This window comes from Pan troglodytes, chromosome 1 (assembly GCF_028858775.2).
Source record: "Pan troglodytes isolate AG18354 chromosome 1, NHGRI_mPanTro3-v2.0_pri, whole genome shotgun sequence".
NCBI lineage: Eukaryota > Metazoa > Chordata > Mammalia > Primates > Hominidae > Pan > Pan troglodytes.
This window is the reverse complement of record NC_072398.2, coordinates 213,757,049-213,770,890: the sequence shown is the minus strand read 5'-3', so window position 1 is coordinate 213,770,890 and position 13,842 is coordinate 213,757,049. Positions and strand designations below refer to the sequence as shown.

At 49.1% G+C, this 13,842-nt stretch overlaps 1 non-coding gene across 1 annotated transcript; it reads left to right on the top strand.

Annotated features, from left to right (window-relative positions):
- Nucleotides 1-8,215: 8,215 nt before the first annotated feature.
- Nucleotides 8,216-8,316, top strand: LOC112207563 (small nucleolar RNA U13). The gene has a single exon (XR_002941996.1). It is a non-coding gene; the product is annotated as a small nucleolar RNA U13 (small nucleolar RNA).
- Nucleotides 8,317-13,842: the final 5,526 nt, after the last annotated feature.

The window sequence follows — 13,842 nt, the reverse complement described above, 5'->3', positions numbered from 1 at the left end:
GCCAGCTTAAAAGACTCATGCCTCAGACACACTGATGCAATGAGACGCTAATATCATATTGCATCATCTGATCCTAGGTGTGGTGCTCCTGAAACTGGTTTTTCTTGAGGTTATGCTGCAGTAGAAAAGCACTTTGGGTATAACACCCTGGAACTGGCCCTACTTGTCAGAAGACAAAAGTAATTTTTGCAACTCCATGCCTCAATTCCACACCACTATTCTCCCAGGGAAAGCCTGCGTGACTCTCCCGGCTGGAATTGGGTGTGCAACAGACATTCATCAGTTAGGCGTGTCATGCTGCCACTTATGTAACAAATGTTACATAGTGAGGTGCACCTACAGGCAAGCTGAAAATGACACTTCCTCCTTCAAACTGTGCTTGGAATTTCACCTCGCTTCTAATTGAGCAAATTCTCCAGGGACAAGATGGTTTGGTGCAAAACCGGGAGAGGGGAAGGGAAAGAAGGTGGCTGAGATTTCTCTGACACTTTGAGGCACAGGTGTCTGGCACTGTGCTGAGCATTTTACACCCAGAATTTTGGAGATGTGGCTGCAAGTGCCAGCCTGCCGTCACTCTTTAACCTCATCTTCAGCAAAATCATATTGCAAGTTAGATTCAGCTACGCTTAAGTTCTTTTCCAGGGGTGAGGTGTGATTTTTTCTTTCTTTTTTTTTTCTTTTTTCTTTTTTTAGATAGAATCTTGCTCCTCCAGCACCCAGGCTGAAGGGTGATGGTATGATCCCAGCTTACTGCAGCCTCTACCTTCCTTGCTCAAGCGATCCTCTCGCTTCAGCCTCCCAAGTAGCTGAGACCACAGGCATGGGCAGCTACACCTGGCTAAATTTTTTTTCTTTTTTAATGTTTGTAGAGACAAGGTCTCTCTCTGTTGCCCAGGCTGGTCTCGAGTGGTCCTCCCACCTCAGCCTCCCAAAGTTGCGGGATTATAGGGGTGAGCCACTGTGCACAGCCTCAGAAGTATAATTCTTTTTTTTTTTTTTTTTGAGGCGGGGTCTTGCACTGTCACCCGGGCTGGAGTGCAGTGGTGGCAACCTCCACCTCCCAGGTTCAAGCAGTCTCCTGCCTCAGCCTCCCAAGTAGCTAGGATTACAGGTGCGTGCCACCACGCCCAGCTAATTTTGTATTTTTAGTAGAGACGGGGTTTCACCATGTTGGCCAGGCTGGTCTTGAACTTCTGACCTCGTGATTTGCCCGCCTTCGCCTCCCAAAGTGCTAGGATTACAGGCGTGAGCCACTGTGCCCAGCCTCAGAAGTGTAATTCTATTCAACTTGGCTACAGAAAGCTACACCTGTACTTGAAAGATTAATTTTCTGATCCAGTGTCTATAAAAATGAAACCAGTGATCCTGGGAGTGATGCGCTAACCAATGGAAACGATTCTTTCTCTTTTTTTTTTTGGAAACTGGGTCTCACTCTGTCACCTAGGCTGGACTGTAGTGGCGCCCATCTTGGCTCACTACAGCCTCGACCTCCTGGGATCAAACAGTTCTCCTGCCTCAGCCACCCTAGTAGCTGAGACTGTAGACGTGCACCTCCACGCCCAGCTAATTTTTTAAATTTTTTTGTGGAGACAAGGTCTCACTATGTTCCCCAGGCTGGTCTCAAACTCCTGACCTCAAGCAATCCTTTTGCCTTGGCCTCCCAAAGTGCTAGGATTATAGGCATGTGTCACTGTGCCTGGCTTCTTTTTACTCTTTTCAATGTGACTACCACAAAATTTAATATTACATATTAAGTTTTTTGTAGTTCATATGTTATTCCTGTTGGACATCACAGCCTTCGAAAGCATAGCTGGAAAACCAGCAATTTCCTCCAGACCCCACTCTTTCTGCATCTGTTCTCTAGTTTCTCCTCTCTGTAAAATGGCAAGATAGAGTTTGGGCTAAATTTCTCTTGAGGTTACTTCTGGATTTCATATTCCCTGATTCTGAGGACAGTAGTCAGCGGGGAATCCCTGTCATAGTGTTTGGAGAGATGTTTTCTGGGAGATGCAGATCCAGTCGTCCTATTTCTGCCAATGAGTCATGAAATTTTCAAACGCAGAGTCCTTAAATATTGTAGTTGGACCTTTAAGTTCTCTGTCTGTGAGGCCTGCCTGGGCTTGGCTTGTGGCTTCTTCATCTTTCTTTTTCTAGCAAGCACCCAGAGCAGCCCGGCGTGTAGTAAGCTGTCAATATATGTTTGTTCATCTAAATAATATCCAGCGGAAGAACTGAAGCCCAGGGAGATGCTGAGGCCTCCTGAGGCCACACAGCTGGCAGATAGGAGAGCCAGGAAGTGTACAGGCATCTGCGTCAGTAGGAGGATTGTCAGAAACACAGAATCTGGCCAGGCGTGGTGGTACACGCCTGTACTCCCAGCACTTTGGGAGGCTGAGGCAGGACGATTGCTTGAGCCCAGGAGTTCGAGACCAGCCTGGACAACATGGTGAGACCCCATCTCTACAAAAATTAGAAAAAAATTAGCCAGCCGTGGCCAGGCGCAGTGGCTCACGCCTATAATCCCAGCACTTTGGGAGGCCGAGGCGGGCAGATCACTTGAGGTCAGGAGTTCGAAACCAGCCTGGCCAACATGGTGAAACCCCCGTCTCTGCTAAAATATACAAAAATTAGCCGGGCGTGGTGGCAAGCAACTTAATCCCAGTTACTTGGGAGGCAGAGGCAGGAGAATCGTTTGAACCCGGGAGGCGGAGGTTGCAGTGAGCCAAGATCGAGCCATTGCACTCAAACCTGGGGGATAAGAGTGAGACTTCTCTCAAAAAAGAAAAGAAAAGAAAAGAAAAAAATTAGTCAGGCGTGGTGACGCAAACCTGTAGTCCCAGCTACTTTGGAGGCTGAGGTGGGAGAATCGCCAGAGCCTGGGAAGTCCAGGCTGCTGTGAGCCATGATCATGCCATTGCACTCCAGCTTAGGTGACAGAGTGAGACCCTGTCTCAAAAAAATAAAAATAAACACTGAATCTCAGGTTCAGCCCCAGACCTACTGAATCAGAATGTGTTTGTTTTTTTTTTTTTGAGTTGGAGTTTCCCTCTTGTTGCCCAGGCTGGAGTGCAGTAGCGCAATTTGGGCTCACTGCAACCTCCACCTCCCAGTTCAAGCAATTCTCCTGCCTCATCCTCGCAAATAGCTGCGATTACAGGCACCTGTCACCACACCCAGCTAATTTTTTGTATTTTTAGTAGAGACGGGGTTTTGCCATGTTGGCCAGGCTGGTCTCGAACTCCTGACCTCAGGTGATCCACCCACCTCGACCTCCCAAAGTGCTGGGATTACAGGTGTGAGCCATCACACCCGGCCCAGAATGTGCATTTTTAACAGGTGATTTTTATGCATCTTAAAGTATGAGAAGTGCAGCCAGGCATGGTAGCTCACACCTATAATCCCAGCACTTTGGGAGGCTGAGGCGGGCGGATCACCTGAGGTCAGGAGTTCGAGACCAGCCTGACCAACATGGAGAAACCCCGTCTCTACTAAAAATTAGCCGGGCGTGGTGAGCGGAGATTGCGCCATTGCACTCCAGCCTGGGCGACAAGAGCGAAACTCCATCTCAAAAAAAAAAAAAGTATGAGAAGTGCGACTGAAATCATACCACTTTTCCATGCCCTGTGGAAGCCATTCAAAAGGTGGTTTCTCATACTTTAAGATGCATCTAGCCGGGCGCAGTGGCTCACGCCTGTAATCCCAGAATTTTGGGAGGCCGAGGAGGGTGGATCACGAGGTCAAGAAATCGAGACCATCCTGGCTAACACGGTGAAACCCCGTCTCTACTAAAAATACAAAAAATTAGCCAGGCGTGGTGGCGGGCGCCTGTAGTCCCAGCTACTCAGGAGGCTGAGGCAGGAGAATGGCGTGAACCCGGGAGGTGGAGCTTGCAGTGAGCAGAGATCGCGCCGCTGCACTCCAGCCTGGGCGACAGAGCAAGACTCCGTCTCAAAAAAAAAAGATGCATCTAGTCCAGGGTGAGGAGGTCCAGGATGTAGAAAACCAAGACTCACCAAGCTGGCTGATGTGGTTAGGCTTTGTGTCCCCACCCAAATGTCATGTTTTTATTTATTTATTAATTAATTTATTTTTTTTTTTATTTTTTGAGACGGAGCCTTGCTCTGTTGCCCAGGCTGGAGTGCAGTGGCGCGATCTCGGCTCACTGCAGGCTATGTCCCCTGGGTTCACGCCATTCTCCTGCCTCAGCCTCCCGAGTACCTGGGACTACAGGCGCCCACCACTTTGCCCGGCTGATTTTTTGTATTTTTAATAGAGACAGGGTTTCACCGTGTTAGCCAGGTTGGTCTCGATCTCCTGACCTCGTGATCGGCCCACCTCGGCCTCCCAAAGTGCTGGGATTACAGGCGTGAGCCACTGCGCCCAGCTATTTATTTATTTATTTTTATTTTATTTTATTTTTTTGAGATGGAGTCTCACTCTGTTGCCCAGGCTGGAGTGCAGTGATCTTGGCTCACTGCAGCCTCTGCCTCCTGGTTCAAGCAATTCTCCTGTCTCAGCCTCCCGAGTAGCTAGGATTACAGGCACGCACCAGCACACCTGGCTAATTTTTGTGTTTTTAGTAGAGATGGGGTTTCACCATGTTGGCCAGGCTGGTCTCAAATTCCTGACCTCAAGGGAGCCACCACGCCTGGCCTCCTGCTGCCTTTTGAAGAAGGTGCCTGCTTGCCCTTCTGCCATGATTGTAAGTTTCCTGAGGCCTCCCCAGCCATGCTGAACTGTGAGTCAATTAAACCTCCCTTGTTTATAAATTACCCAGTCTCGGGTAGTATTTTTATAGCAGTGTGAAATCGGACTAATACACTGGCCTAATGAAGACTTAAGGAAATTCAACAGATATTTACTGACCCTCTGCACTGCCCCGGGCCTGGCAGCTGGTGCACCCACTTCTCTTCCTGAGGGTTGGAGCTCACGCTTTTGCAGCCCCTGTTCCCTGCATCTGAAGGAGTAAGCAACCACTTCACAGTTTTGCCATCAGCTGGGCCTGCTCTTCCTCCTTTAGTACAGAAGAAATTTGAAATGAAAATGAGCACACCTTGGGAGTTAAATCTAATTTTTCAGACCCAGGAAAAACAGGATCGAAATCACTTTCATCAACATCTGCCTGTTAGTTTGTAACCACCGGCGCTCCCAATCTGCAGGAGTGTTTGCATTCATGTTGTGTTCCTGGCTTGAGATAGAGCCACAATTTGTAAAGCTGGTCTGTAATCAATAGCTCTTCAGTTGGCCGGGCGCGGTGGCTCACGCCTGTAATCCCAGCACTTCAGGAGGTCAAGATGGGTGGATCATGAGGTTGGGAGACTGAGACCATCCTGGCTAACATGGTGAAACCCCGTCTCTACTAAAATACAAAAAATTAGCTGGGCGTGGTGGCGCGCGTCTGTAGTCCCAGCTACTCAGGAGGCTGAGGCAGGGGAATCGCTTGAACTCAGGAGGCAGAGATTGCAGTGAGCCAAGAGTGCCACTGCACTCCAGCCTGGGTGACAGAGCGACACTGAGTCTCAAAAAAATAAATAAATAAAGGCTCTCCAGTCATTTTCTAAGACTATCCCTCACCTAAGCTTGCAAATAAAAGCTAACTTCTGCAGAGATTCCATCTTCCCCTGCCAGTGGGCAATATGGATGTATAGTCATGAGATTAGAAAAAGAGACAGAGGCTGGCCAGGCACGATGGCTCACACCTATAATCCCAGCACTTTGGTAGGCTGAGGTGGGCAGATCACCTGAGGTCAGGAGTTAGAGACCAGCCTGACCAACATGGGGAAACCCGGTCTCTACTAAAACTATAGAAATTAACCAGGTGTGGTGGCAGGCACCTGTAATCCCAGCTACTCCGGAGGCTGAGGCAAGAGTATCGCTTGAACCCGGGAGGTGGAGGTTGCAGTGAGCCAAGTTCATGCCACTGCACTCCAGCCTGGGTGACAGAGTGAGACTCCATCTCAAAAAGAAAAAGAGACAGAGGCACAAACAAAGTGCAGGTCCTACAGCTGTTCATCCAGCATCGATTGCGAAATGAAGCCCAGCGGGTGGGCGACTTCTGGGTGGGGTCAAGAACCATGAGAGTTGGAATGGATGAGAAAAACCAAGGCTTTGGGCCCAGCTGCAGAACGGTGTCATTTGCCGGGAAGGTTAATGACAAGGCCAGAAGGAGTGCCGCCTGTTTAATGTATCAGGTGGCCCTGGTGGCTGGGAATCATTGCATTTCAGGCCACGTCATGTCATGCAAAACCATAATAACCTTTTGAAAAATGAAGAAATCGATCCCGTGGGGAGTCCCTGCAGTGCCAAATATCTGGACTGTCTGATTTTCACATTCACTAAGTGGCCTGAGTCAGCTAGATGAAGCAGAGGAGTTCTTAAATAGAACCAAGATGCTCTCTCTGGTGTGCACTGAGCTCTTACCTTGTGCCAGACATTGGGCCAGGCACTCCCCGTAAAAAGCTGGTTTCATCTTCATAACATCCATGCAACACGGATACTTTTGTGGGTCCCCGTATTAGTTTGCTAGGGCTGCCATAACAAAGTACCACAGACAGGGTGGCTTAAAATCAGAACCTTATTTTCTTACAGCTCTGGAGGCTATAAGTCCAAGACAAAGGGGTCAGCAGGGTTGGTTTCTTCTGTGGCCTCTCTCCATAGCCTGCAGATGCCACCTTCTCTCTTGTCTTCACGTGATCTTCCCTCTGAGTGTGTCTGTGTCCTCATCTTTTCTTATAAGGATACCGGTCACATTGCATTAGGGCCAGTGTAATGACCTCTTTTTAACTTTATTACCTCTTTTGAGACCCTATTTCCAAATACAGTACAGCCACATTCTGAGATACTGGTGGTTTGCACTTCAGCATATGGACTCGGGGTGACATATTCATCCCCTAACAGTCCATTTTATAGATCTGGAAGCCAAGACATAAGTTAAGAAACTTGTTCACGGTCTCACAGGTGGAAGTGGTGAAGTCAGAATCTGAAAACCCATTCTTTCTTTTTCTTTCTTTCTTTTTTTTTTTTTGAGATGATGTCTCACTCTGTCTGTCAGGCTGGACTGCAGCCTCAGTCTCCTGGGCTCAAGCAATTCTCCAGCCTCAGCCTCCGGAGTAGGTGGGACTATATGCGTGTGCTACCGTGCCTGGCTAATTTTTTCATTTTTAATAAGAGATGAGGGCTTGCCGTGTTGCCCAGGCTGATCTTGAACTCCTGAACTTAAGTGATCCTCCCACCTCGGCCTCCCAAAGTACTGGAATTACAAGCATGAGCCACCTTGTCTATTTTCTTTTTGTTGTTGTTAATTTGTGTGTGTGTGTGTATGTGTGAGATGGGAGTCTCACTCTGTCGCTGAGGCTGGAGTGCAATGGCGCGATCTCAGCTCGCCGCAACCTCCGCCTCCCGGGTTCAAGCAATTCTCCTGCCTCAGCCTCCCGAGCAGCAGGGACCACAGGCATGCGCCACCACGCTAGGCTAATTTTGTATTTTTAGTAGAGATGGGGGTCTCTCCATGTTGGTCAGGCTGGTCTTGAACTCCCAACCTCAGGTGATCCGCCCACCTTGGCCTCCCAAAGTGCTTGGATTACAGGCGTAAGCCACCATGCCTGGCCCACCTCATCTATTTTCAGAGGCTGAGATTTATTGCCGCTAACTTCAGGGTTCCACCCAAGCCATTCCTACACTTATTCCACTGTCCCCACTGGCCTCTCCTTAAACACCCCCTCCTGTTAGGACTCCTGCTTGCTCCTTATCTTGCTATCTCTACAGAGGTCTTGGTTCTGAGGCTGGAAACAGAAGGGCCTCTGGAGTGAATAACACATGGTTCTGTGGGCTTTGAGTCTCACGCAGAGGCATCATCTTAAAAGACAATCTCGGCCAGGCGAGGTGGCTCATACCTGTAATCCCAGCACTTTGGGAGGCCGAGGTGGGTGGATAACCTTAGGTCAGGAATTCGAGACCAGCCTGGCCAACATGGTGAAACCCCGTCTCTACTAAAAATACAAAAATTAGCTGGGTGTGGTGGTGCATGCCTGTAATCTCAGCTACTGGGGAGGCTGAGGCAGGAGAGTCGCTTGAACCCGGGAGGTGGAGGTTGCAGTGAGCTGAGAACGCACCACTGCACTCCAGCCTGGGCGACAGAGTGAGACTCCAGCTCAAAAATAATAAATAAATAAATAAATAAATAAATAAATAAATAAAATAAGTGTTTGGATCATGAACTGTTATGTGGTTCACAAAAGTGATTGAGTTTTCATGTTCACGTGTTGAATGTGCCTCCCTCAAACCTTGTTAGGCCATCAGCACATTACCCATTTGATGTGAACTTAGAAAAAAATAAAAGAGGGCCAGGTAACAGTGGCTCACACCTGTAATCCCAGCACTTTGGGAGGCCAAGGTGGGTGGATCACTTAAGGTCAGGAGTTTGAGACCAGCCTGGCCAACATGATGAAACTCCGTCTCTACTAAATAAACAAAAATTAGCTGGGCATGGTGGTACATGCCTGTAATCCCAGCTACTCGGGAGGCTGAGGCAGGAGAATTGCTTGAATCCAGGAGGTGGAAGTTGCAGTGAGCTGAGTTGTCACCGCTGCAATCCAGCCTGGATGACAGAGTGAGACTGTCTCAACAACAACAAAAAAAAGAAAATGTTTTTATTTAAAGAAAGACATTTATTCAGGTGTTGTATAGCTCTAGCAAAAATGAGGAAGATGGTTCACAAACCACCTTGGCTTGAGGAATAGGATTTGATGCTTCTGGCTCCTCCCAACTCTGATGTTCTCCAGTCTACGATGGACCATGGCGTCTGACTGTCTAGAAAAATCCATGATGAAGGAAAGTTGGGTAGTGTACAAGAAAGCAAGCCTGCTTGAAGGCATGCATTGAATTACACAGGTTGGGTCCCAATCCACAGAAAGCCTTTTGCCTTTGAAAGTGTTACCAGGCGGAGCACTGGGGCTCACGCCTGTAATCCCAACACTTTGGGAGACCAAGGTGGGAGGACTGCTTGAGTCTGGGAGTTTGAGACCAGCCTGGGCAGCGTAGGGAGATCCTGTCTCTACGTAAAATTTAAAAATTAGCTGGGCAGGCTAGGCGCGGTAGCTCACGCCTGTAATCCCAGCACTTTGGGAGGCCGAGGTGGGCGGATCACCTGAGGTCAGGAGTTTGAGACCAGCCTGGCCAACATGGTGAAACCCCGTCTCTACTAAAAATACAAAAATTAGCCGGGCATGGTGGCAGGTGCCTGTAATCCCAGCTACTCAGGAGGCTGAGGCAGGAGAATTGCTTGAACCTGGGAGGCGGAGGTTGCAGTGAGCCGAGATCACACCATTGCACTCCAGCCTGGGCTACAGAGCAAGACTCAGTCTCAAAAAAAAAAAAAAAAAAAAAAAATTAGCTGGGCATAATGGTGTGCATCTGCAGCCCCAGCTACTAAAGAGATTGAGGCAGGGGGCTCACTGGAGCCCAGAGGGTGGAATGAGTTATGCTCGCGCCACTGCACTCCAGCCTGAGCGGCAGAATGAGACCCTGTCTCAAAAAAATTTTTAAAAAGTAGAAAAAGTGTTGCCAAGTGTGCGACCTCGTCATCAGACAGTGGCAGGATTATGGGGCTCAGGAAGCAGGAAGTCAGCACCAAAGGAGGATGTACCTCGCTGGTGGGAGCCTGATCTTGGCCTATATGTAGGAAAGAGTCTTTTTTTTTTTTTTTTTTTTTGAGATGGAGTCTCGCTCTGTCGCCCAAGCTGGAGTGCAGTGGTGTGATCTCGGCTCACTGCAACCTCCACCTTTCAGATTCAAGCAGTTCTTTGCCTCAGCCTCCCGAGTAGGTGGGATTACAGGTGCCCACGACCACACCTGGCTAATTTTTGTATTTTTAGTAGAGATGGGGTTTCACTATCTTGGCCAGACTGGTCTTGAACTCCTGACCTCGTGATCCACCGGCCTCGGCCTTCCAAAGTGCTGGGATTACAGGTGTGAGCCACTGCATGGGGCCAAGACAGTCATTTCTGTGTCCACTAGTTGCCCTGCAAAGTATCATTTTTTAGCTGGAATCCTATCCTTCCTTTGAGGAATGAGAAAACTAAGACCCAGGGAAGCTGAGCTGTCTCCAAGTCTGAATCGAATGGAGGGGAACCATGTGTCCACGCCCTTGAGGCTGTGGCTCAGTCCCTGCCACTCTGACAACGAAACCACTCATTATTTTTCATCTTCTCGGCAGTTTAAATCACTGTTATTATGCACGCATTTTTCAAAAGAGTGCATTCCTTACCAAACCTCATTAAATTTCTCGAGACTTGAGCTGGTTCCCCTTCCTTGCTTCAGAGGGAAGGAGGGAATTTGGCTGACACAGAAGCATTTTCGTCCCATACCATCACCACCTGATGCTGTCTGTCCAAAACAGGGTGTTCGGGATGTCTGGGCAACCTGTCTGATACAGAGGGGGTTTCGAGATGACTCACAGAGCAGGGATGGGCACAGGTGACCCCACAGTCTCAAGCAGGGCCCTTCTGGGGCAGCTGAAAAGGGTGGACTAGAGCAAGAGATAGCTCTGGAACTGTTTGGGTTCAATTCCCAGCTCTAGCTGGTTGTGGGGGCTCATGCCTGTAATCCCAGCACTTTGGGAAGCCAAAGCAGGACAATCACTTCAGGTCAGGAATTTGAGACCATCCTGGTCAACATGGTGAAACCCTGTCTCTACTAAAAAATACCAAAACTAGCTGGGCATGGTGGCCTGTGCCTGTAGTCCCAGCTACTCGGGAGGCTGAAGCTGGAGAATCGCTTCAACCTGGAAGGCAGAGACTGCAGTGAGCTGAGATGGCGCCATTGCACCCCAGCCTGGGCGACAGAGACTCTGTCTCAAAAAAAAAAAAGAAAAAATTGGCCGGGCGCGGTGGCTGACGCCTGTAATCAAGCACTTGGGGAAGCTGAGGTGGGTGGATCACGAGGTCAGGAGTTCAAGACCACCTTGGCCAAGATGATGAAACCCCGTCTCTACTAAAAATACAAAAATTAACTGGGCATGGTTGCGGATGCCTGTAATCCCAGCTACTCCAGAGGCTGAGGCAGAGAATTGCTTGAACCTGGGAGGCGGAGGTTGCAGTGAACCAAGATCGCACCACTGCACTAAAGCCTGGGCGACAGAGCGAGACTCCGTCTCAAAAAAAAAAAAAAAATCTTGTTTTAGACCAGAAAAAGCAGCTAAAAATAATACATGAGGAAGGTCCCGGCTCACATCAGTAAGATGCTTTCAAGTTTACAAAGCACATTCATCTTCCCTCTTGGGTCTCATGACCAGTTGGTGAGGACATGGGTCACAGATTATTATGCCCATTTTATAGTATGGGAAACTGAGACTCAGAAAGGTCAGGAGTCTTACCTTTTAACTTTTCTCTCTCTCTTTATTAGACTTGAAGCTTTGAGAGGGAGGGCTCAGACTTACCTTGTTTCCTGCTGTGTCCACAGGCTCAAGCACAGCTTCCAGAACATAGTATTTGTTCAGCAAATATTCTGCAGATGAGTGTAGTAATGAAGCTGTTCTCAAAAGTTAATAAGAAATCATGGCAGAAAGAATGTTATAATTAAGCATTAATCAGGCTTCACTTTGACCCACTTCCTTATAACCAAAAGTCACCTAGCATTAGATATTGACTATTTGTATCCCCGTTATTCCTATAGATAGGAATTTTTTTTTTTTTTTTTTTTTTTTTGGATGGAGTCTCTGTTGCCCAGGCTGGAGTGCAGTGGCATGATCTCAGCTCACTGCAACCTCTGCCTTCCGGGTTCTAGCAACCCTCGTGCCTCAGCCTCCTGAGTAGTTGGGATTATACGCACATGCCACCACACCTGGCTAATTTTTGTATTTTCAGTAGAGATGGGAGTTTTGCCATGTTGCTCAGGCTGGTGTCGAACTTCTGACCTCAGGTGATCCGCCCACCTCGGCATCCCAAAGTGCTGGGATTAGAGGCATGGGCCACCACACCTGACCTCTGTAGATAGCATTTCTGACATTAGAATCATAAGGATTTTGTTTAAATATTGTTTACAGCCAGGGGGACACAGTGGGTCATTCTTGTAATCCCAAAACCTGGGAAGGCCAAGGCAGGAGCATCTCTTGAAAACGGCAGTTTGAGACCACCCTGGGCAACATAGCGGGACCCTGTCTGTACACAAAATTTAAAAGTACAAAATGAGGTCAGGCGCGATGGGTCACACCTGTAATCCCAGCACTTTGGGAGGCCGAGGCAGGCGGATCATGGTCAGGAGATCGAGACCATCCTGGCTAACATGGTGAAACCCCGTCTCTACTAAAAATACAAAAAAAATTAGCCAGGCGTGGTGGCGGGTGCCTGTAGTCCCAGCTACTCGGGAGGCTGAGGCAGGAGAATGGCATCAACCTGGGAGGCGGAGCTTGCAGCAAGCCAAGATCACGCCACTGCACTCCAGCCTGGGTGACGGAGACTTCGTCTCTAAATAAATAAATAAATAAATAGGCCGGGCGCTGTGGCTCATGCCTGTAATCCCAGCACTTTGGGAGGCCAAGGTGGGCGGATCACAAGGTCAGGAGTTCGAGACCAGACTGACCAACATGCTGAATCCCTGTCTCTACTAAAAATACAATTAGCCGGGGGTGGTGGTGGGCACCTGTAATTCCAGCTACTCAGGAGGCTGAGGCAGGAGAATCACTTGACCCCGGGAGGTGGAGGTTGCAATGAGCCAAGATAGTGCCACTGCACTCCAGCCTGGACGACAGAGCAAGACTCTGTCTCAAAAAAAAAAAAAAAAGAGAAAAGGCTGGGCTCGGTGGCTCATGCCTATAATCCTAGCACTTTAGGAGGGTGAGGCGGGTGGATCACGAGGTCAGGAGATCGAGACTATCCTGGCTAACACAGTGAAACCCTGTGTCTACGAAAAATACAAAAAATTAGCTGGGCGTGGTGGCGGGCGCCTACAGTCCCAGCTACTCAGGAGGCAGGGGCAGGAAATTCACTTGAATCGAGGAGGCAGAAGTTGCAGTGAGCAGAGATTTTACCACTGCACTGCACTCCAGCCTGGGCAACAGAGCAAGACTCGCTCTCAAAAAAAAAAATTAGCCGGGCGTGGTGGCGGGTGCCTGTAGTCCCAGCTACTTGGAAGGCTGAGGCAGGAGAATCACTTGAACCCGGGAGGCGGGGGTTTCAGTGAGCTGAGATTGCGCCACTGCACTCCAGCCTGGGTGACAGAAGGCTTCGTCTCAAAAATAAATAGGCCAGGCACAGTGGCTTGCCAGCATTTTGGGAGGCCGAGGCAGGTGGATCACCTGAGGTCGGGAGTGAGCATGGAGAAACCGCGTCTCTATTAAAAATACAAAATTACCCTGGCGTGGTGGCGCATGCCTGTAATCCCAGCTACTTGGGAGGCTGAGGCGGGAGAATTGCTTAAACCCGGGAGGCGGAGGCTGCGATGAGCCGAGAACACGGTGAGCCGAGATTGCGTCGAGCCGAGATTGCACCATTGCACTCCAGCCTGGGCAACAAGATCGAAACTCCATCTCAAAAACAAAAGGTCGGGCGAGGTGGCTCACGCCTGTAATCCCAGCACTTTGAGAGACTGAGGTGGGTGGATCACAAGGTCAGGAGTTCGAGATCAGCCTGGCCAAATGGTGAAACCCCGTCTCTCCTAAAAATACAAAAATTAGCCTGGCATGGGATGCCTGTAATCCCAGCTACTCGGGAGGCTGAGGCAGGAGAATCGCTTGAACCCGGAAGGCGGAGGTTGCAGTGAGCCAAGATCAGGCCCTGCACTCCAGCCTGGGCGACAGAGCGAGACTCTGTCTCAAAAAAAAAAAAAAAAAAAAAAAAAAACACCCTA